The sequence below is a fragment of the Oncorhynchus gorbuscha genome, linkage group LG06 (genome assembly GCF_021184085.1).
Source record: "Oncorhynchus gorbuscha isolate QuinsamMale2020 ecotype Even-year linkage group LG06, OgorEven_v1.0, whole genome shotgun sequence".
In the NCBI taxonomy this organism is placed as follows: Eukaryota; Metazoa; Chordata; class Actinopteri; order Salmoniformes; family Salmonidae; genus Oncorhynchus; species Oncorhynchus gorbuscha.
In genome coordinates, this window is record NC_060178.1 from 83,059,118 (window position 1) to 83,076,615 (window position 17,498).

The 17,498-nt window shown below is 41.4% G+C and overlaps 1 pseudogene; it reads left to right on the forward strand.

The window, feature by feature from the left end:
* The first annotated feature begins 1,793 nt into the window (after positions 1-1,793).
* Positions 1,794-14,167, forward strand: LOC124038749 (annotated as a pseudogene).
* The last annotated feature ends 3,331 nt before the right edge of the window (positions 14,168-17,498 follow it).

Here is a 17,498-nt window from a genome sequence, read left to right on the forward strand (position 1 = left end):
TGTATTGCAATATTTTTTTTCCAACACAGAGGCTCATGCTTTCTGAGAATGTATCAGTGATTATAGCTATTGACCTTCCTATTAAGCACTTTGAGAGCCTGTTCGCAGACAGACTGAATGGGTTTTAATGTTGTAAAGCAAGCCTAGGCCAAACTAGTCAGGTAGTATGTTAAGTGGGGGAGTATCATAGATTTGAAGTACAGTTTGTTACCTCTGTAGTCAAACAATTTCATATGTTTTAGAAATTAGCGAGGTTGAATTTGGTTATTTGGGTTACCTTTTTCATTTGCTTTTTAAAAGAGAGTTTGGAATCAAGTATGAGGCCGTGGTACTTAAAATTGGACAACACCTGGGGCTCTTCCCCTGATACATAGACATCTGTCTCAGGGGCATCAGTTGTTTTCTTTGTATTGAGTTCTTGTGTAGCTTGTTGTTTACTATTTGCATGCATTTATCATTGTATCATCTGCATTCATTGGAACTTCAGAACCTATAGAGACAGAAGGAAGATCATTAATGTACGAGCTGTACAGTATGGACTTTTGGGGCATGCAAACATTGTAGCTAAAAATGTTTAGTCTTGACTCTTACGCTAATGAGACAGCACCAACTTTTTAAAGGTTTGAGATTTGTTAAACAACAGGAATCTTTCTTCCCAGGATAATTGTATATAAGGGTAGCGCATGTTCAATAAAGTACATATAACCATTGAGGAAGTTTAAAACTAATGATTTGAGGGAGTACTTGATGTTTTTTCTTTAATTTGTCTGATATAGTAAGAAACACTTCTTTGAGGGATTAGTACGACCTATGACCTTGTCATGCCCTGACCTTAGAGAGCCGTTTAATTTCTCTATTTGGTTAGGTCAGGGTGTGATTTGGGGTGGGCATTCTATGGTGTCTATTGCTTTGGTTTTGGCCGAGTATGGTTCCCAATCAGAGGCAGCTGTCTATCGTTGTCTCTGATTGGGGATCATACTTACGCAGCCCTTTCCCCACTTTCTGTTGTGGGATCTTGTCTTTTTGTGTTGCATGTGTTTGCACTACTAGCTTTATGTTCATTGAGTTGTTTCTTGTTTTTTGATAGAACATTTAAAATTAAAGGAAAATGTACGCCTACAACGCTGCACCTTGGTCTCATTCTAACGACGAACGTTACAGAAGATCCCACCACCAATGGACCAAGTAGCGTGGTCAGGAGGACTGGACCTGGGAGGAAATCCTGGAGGGAGCAGGACCCTGTACAAGGGCTGGGGAGTATCGCTGTCCGAAGGAGGAGATGGAGGCAGCGAAAGTGGAACAGCAACATTGAGGGGTTATACCAACAAAGCAAGCACGAGAGGTAGCCCCCCCCCAAAAAAAGGTGGTGGGGACACGGGGAGATTGGTGGTGTCAGGGTTTAGACCTGAGCCAACTCCCCGTGCTTACCTTGGGGAGCGGGTGACTGGTCAAGCACCGTGTTATGCGGTTCACAGGCCGGTGCGCTCTGTGCCAGCTCCCCGCATTTGCCGGGCGGAAGTGGGCATCCAGACAGGACGGGTTGTGCCAGCTCTACGCTCGAGACCTCCAGCGCGCCTCCACGGCCCAGTGTATCCGGTGCCTGTTCCACGTACCAGGCTTCCAGTGCATCTTCCCAGTCTGGTGAGACCTGTTCTGGTTACACGTAACACGCCTCCATTATGTCTCCCAAGCCTGGTAAGCCCTGTGGCAGCTCCACGCACCTCAGTCCGGTGAGACCTGTTCCGGTTCCATGTACCAAGCCTCCAGTATGTCTCCCCAGCTTGGTAAGCCCTATGGCAGTCTCCAGCGACGGTCCGCAGTCCAGAGCCAACAGCTACGGTCCACAGTCCAGAGCCTCCAGCGACGGTCTGCAGTCCAGAGCCCCCAACGACGAGCTGCAGTCCAAAGCCTCCAGCGGGGGGTTCCCAGTCCGGAGCCTCCGGCGACGATCTGCAGTCCGGAGCCTCCAGCGGTGGTTCCCAGTTCAGAGCCTCCGGCAATGATCCACGGTCCAGTTCCTCCGGCAACGATTCACAGTCCGGAGTCTCTGGCGACGATCCACAGTCCGGTTCCACAGAAGCGAAGGGATCCGTGTAGGGAGCGGAGGCTACGTCCCAAACCGGAGCCGCCACCGAGGGTAGCTGCCTACCCGGACCCTCCCCTATAGGTACAGGTTTGCGGCCGGGAGTCCGCACCTTTGTGGGGGGGGGGGGGGGGTACTGTCACACCCTGACCTTAGGGAGCCATTTAATTTCTCTATTTGGTTAGGTCAGTGTGTGATTTGGGGTGGGCATTCCATGTTGTCTATTGCTTTGTTTTTGGCCGAGGGATCTTGTATTTTTGTGTTGCATGTGTTTGCACTACTAGCTTCACGTTTGTTGAGTTGCTTCTTGTTTTTTGGTGGAACATTTAAAATTAACGGAAAATGTACGCCTACCACGCTGCACCTTGGCCTCATTCTAACGATTAACGTTACAGACCTCTATCATGACTTTCCATTGTGGTTTGATCAACCTCATTGGGGAGCCATTTGGTTAATGAATTTAAGGTCATTTGTAATACTGATTTGAAGGTAATTTGTGTAATTTATAATTATGATGGAGTTTAAAGTTCTAAGACATATTTGTAATTTGAACCAATGAGAAGAAAGAAAGGGCATAGCCTTTGACTAAGGGTAGGCTTCCTTAAGTCTATCTTCCTATGACCAGAAGGGTACAATCATGTTTCAGAGTAGTGATTTGATCTGATTATGTTATTTGAAATCTTTTGATCTGTAGTAGTATTTTTATAAATTACCTAGATACGTTTTATTTTCCCTTAGGTAGTTAGCTGTTGTTGTACATAGATGATATATTTGTGTGAAATTTAACGCAACATTATATTTTTTGTGTTAAATTTAACACAAGAAGGCGGTAAAATTGATATGATAATATTACCGTATATATTTTTTATTGAATAAAGTCATAAAGTTAGTAAGAATAAGTGTTAATTATGGTAGACTTATAATAAGTATTTAGGACATATTTTAAGCCTGAAGGAGTAAGAATAAATGGGGAAAGGATTTTGGTCGTTCAGCTTCCGCACATTAGACAGTGGAAAGACTGTCTGCTCCATTGGTTATAAAACATGAGATGTCAGGAAGGCAGGCATGCATTCCAGTCCTTAACTCCAGGTTATGTCCAGTTAATCTGTTGAGAAGAGATAGTTGAATGTGGCCGTCACCCCCACAGAAAGCCCGAGGCCATAAAAGAGATTACTCCCACCTTTCAGGACTTGGTAGAGGGGGGTGCAATTAGAGAAAGAAATGCACAGTGCAATTCTCCAAGGTTCTGGCAAAGAAAGCAGACCCAATTGAGAATTCTGCCACAGAGGTATGGTAAGAAACCTATTACACATGCTCAGTTGATTTCGAATCTATTAGATGCTGTACTTTTGCCAGAAAAGTGAGCTATGTGTAAGTGTGAGGCTCATAATAAAGGACAGATAGTATCAGCCTACCTAAGTCACTGTTTAGATATGCGGCAATATTGACACATGGGCAGAGCCATGGTTACAATAAATTATTGGGGAATGTGCCCTAGTGGGCTAAACTGGCATGGCGGCTTGTTAGACAAAAGAGGAGTGGGGGTCGACTGAGATAAGACAACAAACAGTTGATAATTATAACAATTGAAATGCTAATCCTTTGCACATGAATGCTTACTCATTCGGGAAAAAATGCAATCAATATATATATTTACCTTCAGCGTGGATCGTCGGGATCTCTGTTGAAAAGTTTGTTTCTGTTGGAGAGTTTGTCCGCCCTCTCTGTTATGGTTAGAATGGATAGTTCAGAGTGACATTCATTCATGTCGTCATAGAATAGATGTTTCGGTGGTTGTCGGTCTTCACGTTCAATGATACCGAATTCCTAGTTGCAGACTAATAATTAATATCAAGTACTTGTTCTTATTTTGTCGGTATCGATAGTCTAAGAGTTTAACCAAGTGGGATGGTTAAAAGATTCAGCAGTCTGGTCTCAAAATTTGGCCCTCTCGTTATCGAGGTAAGCTGGTCTGCAACCTTTGTCCTCTCATAATTGAGAGCAACATGATCTGTTGAGAAATTCTCACGGTGGGTTTTTTTTTCGGAATTGCAGAAAAGGGCCTGTCCCAGGATGCCCGACCATAACTGTGCTCATGGGTGGTCCTCTGATTTAGTTCAACTCCAAAGGGAATAGGAGGTTCCTTCATTAAACAGTCCAAAATCACATGACATAATTTCACAAACAGTATCATCCTCATTCATCTTATACAACAATTAAATGTATGCCTCATATCTGAGGCTATTATATGAACAGCGTTATGGTAATGTAGCCGTATTGTCTCCCATGAGTTTCACAAAATTGTACCAAACGGACTAGTTCATAGCTGGATTCTTCACCGATCTTTTATACCCTGTCCAGAACATAAATGTTGTTCGGTTCTCCAGTTCTCTGAGGTGGAAGAAATTCCTTTGTTCTCACTATGAAACTTTACTCTCTCTCTATACTGTGGCCATGAGGAGATAATCTCCACCAGGGATTTACGACATCTCTCTGACCACAGCAGCCTGGGTGTAGGAGACAGGGAGAGGGGGATGGGGCTTGCTGTACCTTCATAGATATTCATAGATATGTACATTCTGAACCTTGTTTGAAGTCATTAGGTCACATGACCAAGAAGCTATTGAAATTTTCAATTTAGATCTCAGATGAAACGAAAGAGAGGTTGAACAGACTGGTAATAGGGGTTGCAACAATGGCGGCGGATAATTTTAGAAAGAGAGGGTCCAGATTGTCTAGCCCAGCTGATTTGTATGGGTCCAGGTTTTTCAGCTCTTTCAGAACATCTGCAATCTGGATTTGGGTGAAGGAGATGCTGGGGAGGCTCGGGCAAGTAGCTGTGAGGGGTGCTGAGCTGTTGGCCGGTTTTGGGCTAGCCAGGGGGAAAGCATGGCCAGCTGTAGAGAAATGCTCATTAACCTCTCTGCGCACTGAACCCATTAGCGGGATTAAATTCGACAACATACGGTGATTGCTACATAAATAGTCATATTAAACATTCATGAAAATACAAGTGTCTTACATGCTTCGGAAAACTATAATCTTGCTAATCCAACTGCGTTGTTAGATTTACAAAATGATTTATTGCGAAAGAATACGCTGCGATTATCTGAGCACAGACCCCCATATCAAACTACTTATTCAGCCAGCACTTGCGTGACAAAATCACAGATTGCATTGAAATAAATAGTTTACCTTTGAAGTTCTTGCTCTGGTTGCAATCCCAAGGCTCATTGTTACATGATGAATGGTCTTTTGTTCGGTTAAATAAATTTTTTATAGCCTAACAGAAAGTATTTTGTGAACGCTTATCTTCGTTGAATTTCGTGTCATTCAATTTTCGACGTAACATCCAACGTAAAATGGACAGGCTTTCCCTGACTTTATCCGGTCATGTTAAGTTTCCTTGCAATTAACTGTTTGTTTGTAACACAACCAAAACTGATGGGTCATCTTGCGGGACGTATTGACCCGGGAAAAAAAACGTTTGGAAGACAACAAGTGACGTGCCCATTGTGCACCAATTATATGACCACTGTCTTGTTGATTGACTGTCTTCTAACCCAATGACCACAGATCGTCTTGAAATCTAGCTGGGTAGATAGCCAATGAGCAGAGGTAAACGACAATATCCCATGATTCTTTGTTGTAAGACAAACCTTTCCATTGAACTCTGGCGTAAGGACGGTTCTTTCGCCATTGCCAATTCAACCGTGAAGGAGCAAAGCTTATTACACACAGCAGTATTTCGGTGACTTGCATCTTCAGCTGTTTATTTATCCAACATCATGGCGAATAGGTCAAGGACAGCTAATTCTAAGACTAGATATACGAATGTAGAAACAATTTTAGAGGATATTCATCGTGAAAGTGAGACAGATCTGCTTTTTGAAGACTCCATTTTGAAGACTGAAACTGAGGCATATATTTTGAATGGGGAGGGACATTGTTTTGGACTGGTAAATTGCTCTCATGCTATTGCTGTTGTTTGAAATTAATATAAAATATTATTTGTGATTGTTTTTACATTTTATGTGAGGGTCTGTTTGTTTGTATGAGAACGACCATAGCCTATGTCTGTGTGTGTGTGTGTATATATATATACAGTGGGGCAAAAAAGTATTTAGTCAGCCACCAATTGTGCAAGTTCTCCCACTTAAAATGATGAGAGAGGCCTGTAATGTTCATCATATGTACACTTAAACTATGACAGACAAAATGAGAAGAAAAAAACCCAGAAAATCACATTGTAGGATTTTTAATGAATTTATTTGCAAATTATGGTGGAAAATAAGTATTTGGTCAATAACAAAAGTTTAGCCACCGGGCTTCTACACCTGCATTGCTTGCTGTTTGGGGTTTTAGGCTGGGGCTATATAAATTGATTTGATTTGATAGAGGACTGAGGGTCTTCCAAATTTTGAAAGTGTGTAAATAGTTACCCATGTTATTTAGTAAATGTAATAAAATAATTGATAAATAATTGATAAAAAAATACATGAAAAAAATATATATATATATATTTTTTTTTTCATGTATTTTTTTATCAATAATTATTTTTTTAGGGGGGGGGGTGTTAGAATACCATTTGGTATTTTGTATATAGTTATTTGTTTCAAAATGTATACCTTCACCAATTGGGCACTTGGGTACATTTGGGCTACTTGTGTGGGACACCTGGGTGACTTCATGATAAATGTCATGTCGCACACTCATTTTGGAAGTTATCATTCTAAAACTTTGCACAAGTGCTGTTGCCCTCATATCTTTCACTGAAATTGTCCCCATCATCCTATCTGAATGTTTGTTTTTTCTTGTTCATTTTAAAGATGATGATACAAAAATAAAAATTAAAAAACGTGTTTTTTTCATTGTTTTATCTAAACCAGATCTATTGTGTTATATTCTCCTACATTCAATTCACATTTACACAAACTTCAGAGTGTTTTCTTTCAAATGGTACCAAGAATATGCATATCCTTGGTTCTGTGCCTGATCTACAGGCTGATTTGGGTATGACTTCAGGCGGAAATTGCACAAAGTAGGGGGGAGCTCTAAGAATTTAAAATGTTTGATTATCATGGCTTTATCGGTGGTGACCGTGTTGCCTAGCCTCAGTACAGTGGGCAGCTGGGAGGAGGTGCACTTGTTCTCCATGGACTTTACAGTGTCCCAAAACCTTTTGGAGTTAGAGCTACAGGATGCAAATTTCTGTTTGAAAAAGCTAGTCTTCGCTTTCCTGACTGACTGTGTGTATTGGTTCCTGACTTCCCTGAACAGTTGCATTTCGCGGGGACTATTCGATGCTATTGCAGTCCGCCACGGGATGTTTTTGTGCTGGTCAATGGCAGTCAGGTATGGAGTGAACGAAGGGCTATATCTGTTCTTAGTTCTGCATTTTTTGAACGGGGCATGCTTATCTAAGATGGTGAGGAAATTACTTTTAAAGAACAACCAGGCATCCTCGACTGACGGGATGAGGTCAATATCCTTCCTGGATAACTGGGCCAGGTCGATTAGAAAGGCCTGCTCGCAGAAGTGATTTAGGGAGCGTTTGACAGTGATGATGGGTGGTCATTTGACCGCGGACCCATAGCGGATGCAGGCAATGAGGCAGTGATCGCTGAGATCCTGATTGAAAACCGCAGAGGTGTATTTGAAGGGAAAGTTAGTCAGGATAATATCTATGAAGGTGCCCATGTTGTTGTAGGTGCCCAGGTTGTACCTGGTGGTTTCCTTGATAATTTGTGTGAGATTGAGGGCATCTAGTTTAGATTGTAGGGTCACCTAACAGAACAAACTCTGAAGATAGATGGGGGGCAATCAATTCACATATGGTGTCCAGGGCACAGCTGGGAGCTGAGGGGGGTCTATAACAGGCGGCAACAGTGAGAGACTTATTTCTGGAGAGATTCATTTTTAAAATTAGAAGTTCGGACTGTTTTGGCATAGACCTGGAAAGTATGACAGAACTTTGCAAGATGGAAAATGTTGTAGTTGGGTATGGAAATCTCAGAATTTTTGGTGGCCTTCCTAAGCCAGGATTTGGACATGGCAAGGACATCAGGGGGTGCGGAGAGTGCTAAAGCATTGAGTAAAACAAACTTAGGGAGGAGGCTTCTGATGTTAACATGCATGAAACCAAGGCTTTTTCGATTACAGAAGTCAACAAATGAGAGTGCCGGGAGACACGCAGGGCCTGGGTTAGCCTCCACATCACCCGAGGAACAGAGGAGGAGTAGGATGAGGGTATGGCTAAGGGTTAGCAAAACTGGTTGTCTAGTGTGTTGGTGTAACGGATGTGAAACGGCTAGCTTAGTTAGCGGTGCGCGCTAAATAGCGTTTCAATAGGTTACATCACTTGCTTTGAGACCTTGAAGTAGTAGTTCCCCTTGCTCTGCAAGGGCCGTGGCTTTTGTGGAGCGATGGGTAACGATGCTTCGAGGGTGACTGTTGTCGATGTGTGCAGAGGGTCCCTGGTTCGCGCCCGGGTATGGGCGAGGGGACGGACGTAAAGTTATTCTGTTACATTGATGCTGTTGACCTGGATTACTGGTTGCTGTGGAAAAAGGAGGAAGGTCAAAAGGGGGGTGAGTGTAACGGATGTGAAACGGCTAGCTTAGTTAACGGTGCGCGCTAAATAGCATTTCAATCGGTTACGTCACTTGCTCTGAGACCTTGAAGTAGTAGTTCCCCTTGCTCTGCAAGGGCAGCGGCTTTTGTGGAGCGATGGGTAACGATGCTTCGAGGGTGACTGTTGTCGATGTGTGCAGAGGGTCCCTGGTTCGCGCCCGGGTATGGGCGAGGGGACGGACGTAAAGTTATACTGTTACATTGATGCTGTTGACCCGGATTACTGGTTGCTGCGGGAAAAAAAAGAAGAAAAAAAAGGAGGAAGGTCAAAAGGAGGGTGAATGTAACGGATGTAAAACGGCTAGCTTAGTTAACGGTGCGCGCTAAATAGCATTTCAATCGGTTACGTCACTTGCTCTGAGACCTTGAAGTAGTAGTTCCCCTTGCTCTGCAAGGGCCGCGGCTTTTGTGGAGCGATGGGTAACGATGCTTCGTGGGTGACTGTTGTCTATGTGTGCAGAAGGTCCCTGGTTCGCGCCCGGGTATGGGCGAGGGGACGGACATAAAGTCATACTGTTACATTGGGGACAGAGAATAAAAGGAGCAGATTTCTGGACATGGTAGAATAGATTCAGGGCATAATGTGCAGACAGAGGTATGGTGGGGTGCGGGTACAGTGGATTTATTTATTTATTATTTATTTATATTTACTATTTTCTACATTTAATCAGAACAACAGTTTTCATCTGTGCTAACATAGTTGTGAAAGGGTTTTCTAATGATCAATTAGCCTTTTAAAATTATAAACTTGGTTTAGCTAACACAACATGCCTTTGGAACACAGGAGTGATGGTTGCTGATAATGGGCCTCTGTACGCCTATGTAGATATTCCATTAAAAATCAGCCGTTTCCAGCTACCATAGTCATTTACAACATTAACAATGTCGACACTGTATTTCTGATCAATTTGATGCTATTTTAATGGACAAAAAACACAGAGAAATGTCCTTGTGACCCAAACTTTTGAACAGTAGTGTATGTCTGCATCATTTCCAATCCCCCATATATTTTGGGGGTAAATATACAGTACCAGTCAAATGTATGGACACACCTACTAATTCCAGGGTTTTTATTTATTTTTACTATTTTCAACATTGTAAAATAATAGTGAAGACACCAAAACTATGAAAAAACACATATGGAATCATGTAGTAACCAAAAAAGTGTTTAACAAATCAAAATATATTTTAGATTTGACATTCTTCAAAGTAGCCACCGTTTGCCTTGATGAAAGCCTTGCACACTCTTGGCATTCTTTGCACACTCCATTGCTTTTCCAACAGTCTTGAAGGTATGGTGGTAGGGTATTTCTTTATTTATTTTTCAAGCAAACTATAAGAGAGTTGTACTCCAGTCTAGTAGGTGGCGGTAATGCAACATATTGGATGCCAACCACCGTTAAACCTCATCGAAGAAGAAGACCGCTCTCTTTGACTTCTCAAACCCCAGCCTGGTCTATTTGGTCTGTTTCGCAAGCATTCCCGGAAGTGTTGCGATGTTGCGCATCTGTGTTTAGAAACTCTGTGACTTAACGCTCATAAATGTTTTCTGTTGCAAAACGCATTGCAGTAATGAATGGAGAGCAGTGTGTGACATGTTTTGTAATGCTCAAGATGCTCAAGTAGAATCAAGAAAAGACCCAGAAAACGATCCTTTTCGATCAAAGTATAAGGCAAGGGAGCTTTTAGGAGAGATATACTGCTCCTTGAAGAATTTCGATGTCGGTGAACACGAGAACGTCAATGATGAAGCAGACCAGCGCCCGACAGATCAGCCTGTTGACCGAGGAAGTGAGGAGAGCTTTGGGAGAGGCCACTGTGGAGACTCCCCAGACGGATCAAGAGCAGCTAAACTCGGGACGGTGGAGTATTATCTTAGTGTAAACCATGTTGAAACAGAAGAGCTGTCTGCTGGAGAGGAACATTTTATGAATTGCATGACATTGCAGGAAAAGTGGAGCATATTACCAGAGAACGTGTCTTTTTTCAACCAAGTCAGGGTAATGACAGCTAAAACTTATGTTGGCTTTCATTAAGCATGCAACTAGCAGTCCAGTGCATAAAATGTGCCTAATCCATGCACACACATTGGCATTGGCTAAAGATAATGAATATAATGAAGTAGTCAAATGTTGTGGACTGATATATATATATTTATTTTTAGAATCAACTGGGCATTCTGTGGGCTGGTGGGGATGAAATTGAGAGAACCCAAGGATTTTTGGAAACTGCAGAAACAATGTATATTGTAGGCATGAGATTGTCTATGTGCAATTTGCCTACATTATAATTTTCTTTCTGGGGGAAGAGCAAGCAGCATCATCATCATCATCATCATCATCATCATCATCATCATCATCAGGCCTTATCATCTGTCATCTGGAAGGCCAGCTGCGGTGCATTCTATATGGTTTACTGTCCCGGCAGACTGAGTCCTATGGCATCTGTTTAAATGTGACCTTGACAATTCAGAGTGGATAATCTTTTTTTTTTTCACAACATCGGATGATGGGCAACCCCCAATGGACCTCACTGAGTTCTTTGTGGCAGAGGAAGATGCAATACCACAACAGGAGAGGATAAAGAGGTAGGGAAGTCATTCTTGTGTAGACTCTTTCATAAATGACAGAAAGAAGTGACGTTGTTCTTTTAACTAACTTTTCACTCTCTTCAAACAGATTTGAAATGGCCTACACCCATACACTGTACTATCTTGCACACATGTACAATAACTTGGAGCTGTATGAGAAAGCTGGGGGCTACTGACGCAGCACTCTTCAGAGACAGCTGGAATTCAACCAGTTCATTCCTCTGGAATGGGACATGAACGCTGCCACGTTATCGCAAGATTACATCACCAAGGTAAATTATACACTGTATGTAATCTCTTCATCAAGATGAATTACTTATAATTTCTTTACAGTGCGTAAATGACTTGATTTCTTTATAATGATATTTCTACAGATGAATCTAACACATCTTTCTCTTCCCACTACTTTGTCTGCCAGACCCTCTACATGGAGGGCAGGCACTGTCTATCTGCTGCCATTGTCATAGCAGGCCTAGCTGGAGAGGTCCCCTCAGAAGCCTCTGCCCAGGCGAGTAAGTTCTCACTCTAAAGTCATATACTCAGCCTTGACTGTATATGTTCATTCTGAAATGTTTGTATGTTATCAATCATTCTGTACTCATTAACACACATCTCAAACCTTTGTGTTTAGGTGAAGATGAGGCTGAGAAATGAGACCAACCAAGACAGAAGAGAGCCGAAATTGCAAGGTGTTGGATAAAATAGTGTCTTAATTTGTTGCAAGATGCGAAGAACTTCTCAAGGCAATTTCGACATCTTCAAACAATACGTAATTTCGTAGATGATTAGCCTATATTGTGAGACAATATCTCATTTGTATGCCTGCTGCTCTGTACAGGACAACATTGGAGAGCTAAAGGTGGATTGACAGGTGGAGCTGAGAGCGACACAGCTACAAGAGGAGGAGGAGGATGAGGAGGAGAAGGAGAGAGGAAGGAAGAGTGCTGTTCTGTTTGGTTCCATTGACACCATTGACTCCATCTTTTGACTCCACACCTTTGACTCCATCCCGTCAACTTTGAGGATGCCCGCGCCATCTTTCTGATTGGCCAGGCCTACGTAAACCAAGCTAAGGAGTACTTTGAGATGGATGGCCAGGTCACAGATCACATTGAGATTCTGCAGGACCACAGCACTCTCTTCAAGGCCCTGGCATTCTTTGAGGAGGACCTGAAGCGGCACTGCAAGATGCACAAGCGGCGGTGATAGAGCCCATCTGCAAAGACCTGAACGCCCAGTACTACCTCCTCATCTACCGCCAGCTGCAGTTTGAGCTGGCCGAGGACCTACTACGAGATGATGGATCTGAAGCTGGCCATGGCCAACAAGCAGGACGACCTGGACGTGCACACGGTTAAGAAGTTTAACCACCTCTGCTCCTCCTCCACCAAGTTCTACCAGATGTTCCTCGACTGAGTCCGCTCACTAGAGGCAAGTGGCCGGATAAATTGGAGGACGAGGTACTGAGGCCGGTCCTTGTGGTTAAGTTCCGGGTGGCTCGTCTCCACCTCAGGCTGATCTCGACCAGCACAACCATTCAGCTGGAGAACCTGAACCGCTCCCTGGAGTGCTACAACTTTGTGGTCCAGTACTGCAAGGACAACCCAGAGGCTAAAATCGCCATCGAGACAGAGCTGGAACTGAGTGAAGAGATGGCCAGCCTTCTGCCCCTCAAGATCAACCAAATCAATGCAAAGTTGGCCTCCTCTAACTGAATCTGAATGTGCCCTAAACAAAGCCTGGTTAAACACACCTATCATATATTAAATGTCATTCTCCTCAATCCCCATTTGATGTTCTACCATGAAATGCTTAAGAGCCCCTTTCCAATAATGCAGAGTTAAAAGGTAAAAGTAGATTAGCAAAAAAAGTAACACAATAAAATAATAACGATGCTATAAACAAAGAGTACCGATACCAAGTCAATGTGCATGGGTATGAGGTAATATGTACATGTAGGTAGGGGTAAAAGTGACTAGGCAATCAGGATAAATAATAAACAGTAGCAGCAGCTTGTGTGAAAGTGTGTGTTGTGTTGGAGTGTCAGTGTAGTGTGTGTAGGTTGAGTCCAGTGAGTGTACATAAAGCCAGTGCAAGAATGTCAGTGCAAATAGTCCCCAATTAGGTTGGTTATGACAATCTGTTTCTGTTCTTGACAGCAAGTGACAATTGTGTTTTTAATACAGTATCAAATCGTATCTATGTATTAAAGTTCCAAGCAGATTTGTTGCTGCAACAGAACGGTCAGTGTGGCCCACGAAACTGAAGAGGGTGCTGTTACTCATCAAATGGCTTCTAGGTTATAAAATCCATAGGCAGATAATAAAGTGGATGTTATTTATTTCTCTAGCTACTTACTTATTTTAGTAGTTCTACAAGAACTTTACTTGATTGTCAGTACTATACTAATGAGAAACATAAATATATCCAATGCTCCCAGGCAAGTATAGCCATAGATGTTTTACCCTATCATAACCCCAAATCTAAGACTCTCCCGGTGTTTATGTTTTTGTAAAAATGTGAGTGTTTGTAAACAAACAACATATATATTTAAAATTGATTCAAAACGTATTATGGATGTCCTTGCGTCCATAGCTGTCGTTGCGTCCACGAATTTGAGTGTGGTTACATTTTCTAAGCCCCATCCCTCAGTTTACCAAACAAAGTGGTAGGGTCAGGCTGTTAAAATAACAGATTGTGCCTTCGTTGGAAATGACCTTTATGATATGTGTATTAGCAGATGTGACTATGACTAGTATGTATCACTTCATCTATACCTCTGATAACCCCCCCCCCTACTCCCCTTGTCATACACACACATCCTTAGCTCTCAATTACAAGGTAGTAGATTATATGTTTAGATGAACAAGCCTTCACTGTGTTGATAGTTGAAAATAAAAACATCTGATAAGCTTCATCTATTGATCTATCTACTAGTTCTTCACAGACAAGTTACCAGGATGACATTTTGTTTGGCTGGTCATTATGCAATGTCAGTCTATTGGTAATCAGTTTTAAAAAAAAATCCTAATCACTACAGGATACTGCAGAAGCGTACCTTTATCTTAGTTCCCCTTTGAAAGGCTCACAAATGCTTCATGTGTATGAATATTTATTTTATTTTATAAAGGAAACATTTTATTGTAACATTCACACAAAAATGTAATACATTTCTTAAATAAGAAAAGATTGCCATTGATAAATGGACCCTAAAACAGCTTAGACCGATTTAGATGTACATAATTGTAACTTTCAGGTCCTGTGAGTAGTTAATTACAGACCTTTATTGTTTCAATTTTAAGAGGCATATATGTGTATCTGTGCCAAGATGTATTACCACTTCAGCTCTAAATATACTTTGAATGCAAAACCATCCGAATGTGAATTCTCTAGAGTGACACGTAAACAGAGCTGAGGATAGCATTTAGCTCATCTCGGTATGACTTGGCAGTAAGATGAAACCTCAGCCTGACAATGACAGTGCAGTCTTCAAAACCCCAATGAAGAGGTATTTTCCTTTCTCTGTGTGTGCTAAAGAGAGATTACAGACCACAATGACAGCTGACGAGCCTGCCTGTTATTTTATAAACATTCCAAAATAGTAGCTAATACTTATTTTTATTAAAGCAAAAGCTGGTTTCGGTGGCAAGGTGGAGAATCATTATTTTTGTGGGTCAAAAATGTGAATTTCATATATTTTACTAAACAAAAATGATGTCCACAATAAAAAACTAAAAGAAACAACAACATTATAATTGAAACATGCTTTCTCACTGCCCTAGAAAATTACTGGTTTAAGACATTTAATTTACTAGGTCATCAAACTGCACATATAACACTTCCAATTTGGCTCAGCTAGGTTATTTTACTCCCACTGATATTTGAGACAGACCGGCAGCAAATAATTTAGATGACCTCATTCACTGCAGTTTTAATGGTAGTATCGCTAGGAACTTGTCTAAGCAGAAAATAAAATGTCTGAAATATCTACCTTTTTCCAGAAAATCTTATGTTTGCATAAGTGCTCATCATAATGGGATGGTTTCCTGCAGACACAGATTTAGCCTAGTCCTGGACAACTATTTTCTTTTAACGGATATTATCCATTAAGCTGGCTTTTTATTCCAGATGAGGATTGATCTGAAAAACAGCATGAGTTCAAGTAACATAAACAAACACTTGATTATCAGTCATAAAATATATAGTGGTATTAGTAAAGTTAGTCCAATAGTTGAAATATCCCAAGAAATGTCTTTTCATGGGATATGTGGTTGAAGGGTAAAGTATAATGGAACCCTAATGAAAATTGAGGAGATTCCCACATCTGGATGAATGTAACCTTTATTCTGACAGCAGGTAGCAACAGGAAGGTGGAGATAAATATGGAGCAGACATAAGGGGGTGGAAGACCAGACAGCATACTCAACACAAGGAGAGGATGAGGCATAATGGCATCTGCAGATGAAACAGTTCAGGAGAGAGACAGAGTCTGGATTATCAGATGACTGCTTAGAAGAAATGAGAGGATTCTCATGTAAAGGTCTCCAGTGCAATCTTCTCTGAAGAGGACAGTTTGGCAGAGGTTTATGTTTAGACCCATAAGAACAGTTGCAGTCAAATATATTGGCAACTTAGCACAATTCACTAATTTTAAAATAAGTTGAAATTGAAATAATGTTGTCTTAACACATTTATTTGTTTGATTTACAACTGCACAGGACCAAGAAAACAAATCTAATCTGAAATTGAGATTTTATAAAGTTATGAGTTGCAGTAGTGGCGTTGGATGTCTCAATGAAAAGATTGAAATGTAATTTCCTGAGAAAAATAAAATGGCCCGATACACCCACATCCTGTATCATCTCACAGATGTGCATCAGCTGAAAACAAGCATTCATACACATCCACATCACCCTTTCAAAATAAGAATTTCAAGAGAACAATTAACATGAAAGAGATCAATCATCATACTTTACAGTACAATGTAAAAAAAATCTAGCTGGTCCAGCTCAAGATCTTTTAGTAAGTAGTTCCACAGCCTTTTTGAGTTAACTAAACTTTTTGGAGGAGTGTTACATAAACTTCACATGAGAGTAAAGGACTGTCTTGCTTAGCAAGCAGTACTGCTGCCTCCTGATTTGGCTCATACCAGGACCACTGCCTCACAAACACATGTGACTGCCCCCCTGAAGTGTCTTTGTCACGTTCTGACCATAGTTCTTTTGTGTTTTCCTTGTTTTAGTGTTGGTCAGGACGTGAGCTGGGTGGGCATTCTATGTTGTGTGTCTAGTTTGTCCGTTTCTATGTATGGCATGATATGGTTCTCAATCAGAGGCAGGTGTTAGTCATTGTCTCTGATTGGGAACCATATTTAGGTAGCTTGTTTTGTGTTGGGGTTTGTGGGTGGTTGTTTCCTGTCTTTGTGTTCACTGCACCAGATAGGACTGTTTCGAGGTTTGCCGTTTTGTAATTGTGTTCATGTTTAGTTTCTCTTATTAAAAACCATGAACTCTAACCACGCTGCATTTTGGTCCCCCTCTCATTCAGCGGAAGAAAGCCGTTACAGTCTTACCCAGTTGCGCCATCGAAAAGCTACCTATTTGGCAGCGCAAGTGGAGACACTCTAGGCTGAGGGGTTTCACAGATCCCCATCTGCTACATTCACCCCCCCCCCAACAAAAACTCACTCAACAGCACAACTGCAAACTTAATTAGCTAACTTAATTTTCCTAATTACACTCAGAGCACATTCAGAATTTTTCATTCATGTATTAAGATTTTCTATGACTTAAGGTGACCAAAATAGGTAAAGTGCTTAGATTGCTTGTCAGATGCATCTAATTCTAATATTCTCACCCTTGTATATTTTGAGTATGGCTTGAAATGTACCAAGTTGTTTGCTGTTTTCTACAGTTTTATATTCCAGCAGTCATTTGTTTTTCCGACTCAAACCACATCCAAGATGGTGACTAACCACACTTCAACATTTCACTTGTTACCAATAACATCTGTAAAATATAGTATCCATACAGTCACTTACAACAATATACACTATTGTTCAAAAGTTGGGTGTCACGTAGAAATGTCCTTGTTTTTGAAAGAAAAGCTAATTTTTTGTCCATTAAAATAATATAAAATTGATCAGAAATTCATTGTAGACATTGTTAATGTTGTAAATGACTATTGTAGTTT